Source organism: Oryctolagus cuniculus, chromosome 7, assembly GCF_964237555.1.
Source record: "Oryctolagus cuniculus chromosome 7, mOryCun1.1, whole genome shotgun sequence".
Lineage (NCBI taxonomy): Eukaryota > Metazoa > Chordata > Mammalia > Lagomorpha > Leporidae > Oryctolagus > Oryctolagus cuniculus.
In genome coordinates, this window is record NC_091438.1 from 118,564,091 (window position 1) to 118,567,078 (window position 2,988).

General features: G+C 63.7%; 1 long non-coding RNA gene across 1 annotated transcript; it reads left to right on the top strand.

The window, feature by feature from the left end:
* The first annotated feature begins 604 nt into the window (after window positions 1-604).
* On the top strand, window positions 605-1,968 carry LOC103350177 (uncharacterized). Its single transcript, XR_518258.4, has 2 exons — window positions 605-863; window positions 1,712-1,968. It is a non-coding gene; the product is annotated as an uncharacterized lncRNA (long non-coding RNA).
* Window positions 1,969-2,988: the final 1,020 nt, after the last annotated feature.

The window sequence follows — 2,988 nt, forward strand, 5'->3', positions numbered from 1 at the left end:
TGGCTCCCAGAGACAGGGAGGCTGTTCCCAGGGGACACCCCAGGCCAGGGCTCAGAGGCCATCCCTCGGCTCCTGGGGGCCGCCTGAGTCTCACCACTGTTTCACCTCACACTTGAGCCACACTGTCCTGTCATCCCCACGACGGTCCAGCTCCGGTTCATCTAGCACCTGCCTGCAGTGGTCACTCTTCGGCACCGTCTGCCCCGTCCACCTCTGTGTATGAACCAATCCCTACTCTTCCCTCGGGACTGGGCATGAGCATCACCTCCAGGGAGACTTCCCCCATCCACCCACCCCAAGAAGGGTCCGCTTAAGACCCCATTCATTTTTTTAAGAGTTATTTATTTACTTGAGAGGCAGTTGCAGAGAGAGAGAGAGAGAGAGAGAGAGAGAGAGAGAGAGAGAGAGACCTTCCATTGGCTGGTTCACGCCCCAAACGGCTCCAGAACTGGGCTGATCCAAAGCCAGGAGCTTCTTCCAGGTCTCCTGAGTGTGTACAGGGGTCCAAGGACTTGGGCCGTCCTCACTGCTTTCCCAGGCAAATCAGTAGGAAGTGGATTGGAAGTGGAGCAGCTAGGACACAAACCAGTGCCCATATAGGATGCCAGCCCCAAAACCTCATTCTGCTAACAATACCCCCTGTTTGCTGTGCAGGGAAGGGCTGTGGTGTGGACCTCAGTCTCTCCAAGGCCTGGCAGGTGGGCTTGACTGTATGACAGCCTGGGCAGTCACACGCAATGTCACAAAGACTCTGGTCACAGCGGTGCAGGTGGTGAGGATGGCGCAGGGAGGCAGCAGGACAGGCTCGGGGGGCAAGAAGGAGGATCAGAGGGACTGGTCTGGAGTCCCGGGGAGACCAGCAGGTAGGGGACTGTGATTCCAGAAGCTGTTGAGGGATGGAGAGAAGGAAAGGGCTGGAGATACTGAAGGGGAGAGGGGACGGAGCTGGTGCCACCGGGTAGCTGGAGGGCAGTGGGAAGAGGGAGGGACCCAGATGACTCCCACGTCTCTGGGGAGAGAGGGAGGCAGCCAGCAGCTCGCTCGGACACCAGTTACCCTGGACACAAATCGCCTCCAGGGACCTGGACCCTGCCAGCTCCGAGCTGCAGCCTCCGACTGCGGCTGTGGCGGCAGCAGCCAGCAGCCCCCCCACCCCATCTCCCTAGGGACTGACTTGCCGCTTGGCTGGCTCCCTGCCCACGGCTCCCTCCCGCAGCCCGCGCTGCGCCTGCCAGGAGCGGAGGGGAGGGGCGGCTGCGGGAGCCCGGCAGGGAAAGCAGGAGGGGGGGAGTGGGAGCCAGGCTGGCAGACCCCAGAATCCAGAGGGAGAGCGGGAGAGGGCGTGGCAGGCAGGAGTGCAGGAGCCCCCCACCCCCCCCACTGTGGTCACCAACCCCAGGAGCTGCAAGGCACCTTCTCCAGTTCCTTGCCACCTCCCCATTTCAGAGATGGGGACACTGAGGCCCAGAGCCAGCAGCTGTTGAGTGGCTGGACCCCGATTTTCAGCAAACCCCACCCCCCCGCGGGCCCCCCCCTCCAGGAGTGGAGAACGCGGCAGGGAGGGGTGCAGAGCACAGGGCTGGGCTGCAGCGTCCCTTCGGTCCAGAAGGCTGTACCCAAGCACAGGGGTGAGTTCTCAGCTAACTGAGCAAGGCGGGTGGCTCTGGTACTCCACTGGCACCATGGGGCTGATAATGCTTTTCTCAACAAGTCCTCGCCATGGGGACGAAAGACAACTGAACTCCCAAATCCACGGCACCCCAGATGGAAACCAGGACTGGGGTCAAAGCCACGACCCTGAGCACGTTGCTTCTCACGCTGGGCCTCGGTCTCCCCGATTGCCCACTGAAGAGACTCTACACAAACATCTTAAAGGCCAGGCCTATCGTTGAGAGCCTGCAGATGCACCCCATATACTCTGCCCAATTTCAAATTCTAGGGCAGAAATACAAATCCCATCAACCGTAATATGGCCCTCGTCCCCAAACCTGGCGCTCGAGAGGTCCACACGGTGGTCACTGCGGCCGCCGCAACGCTGCGGACACAGCACCCGGGACCAGACCCAAACCCCAAACCTTCGAAGACCCCTCACCGCCCCGGCTACGACGAGCCGCCTCCAAGGGCCCCTAGGGGGCAGTGTTGCCCCGAGCTTAGGCTGCGCCGCCGCCGTCCCCGCCCCAGCGAGCGCCCGAGAATACCGAGTTCTGGGAATGCGGGCCACCCCCGGCACACTCGCCGCCCCCGCCGCGCCCCAGCCCCGGGGGCTCCCGCGCCGCGCGCAGCCCGCTCGGTGCGGGCCGGCTGCCGGCGGAACGCCGCGCGCGGGGACCCCGTTAGTGTTTGGGTCTTTATTGCAGGGCTGGGGGCACTTTGCAGCCCAGGCGGCTCGCGCGGACGGGGTGGGTATGGCTGTGCTCAGAGATCCGTGGGAGAAGCTGGCAGGGCGCAGCGGCTTGTTCTCCCGAGAACCTGTCAGCGGCCTCCCCGTCACCTCTATATCCCGCAGTGCCTCCCCCAGACCTATCTCCAGGAACCCTCCCCTCCCCGACCGCTCCGAGACGCGCCCCGGGGCGAGGGGTCCAGGCTACAGCGCTCAAGGTTCCCGACCCCACCACCTACCAGCAACGGCAGCAGCCTCGCCTTCCCCAACCCCAGAGGCCGGGACGCAGCCTCGACCTGAGGGGGCTGCAACTGGGGGCGATTTGTGCTGTGCCCACCACCCCCCACCGCTCCCCCAGTGGGGGAGCCATGGTCAGGGGCCGCAGTGGAGGCGGTCAACGGAGGGAGAGCCCCGCTCAAGTTTGCTCCAACAGTTTGGGGGGGGGGATTTTAAAACCCCGGGCCCACCGAGCAGACTTTTTAAAAAATCATAATTGAAAACATCTCGAAGTCGGGGCCGCCAGAAGCGGGCCCGCTCCCCGCCCCCCGCCCCATCCCCCTCCCCTGCTCCCCGGAGTCCGATGAAGTCATGATAAGTAGGCTGCAGAA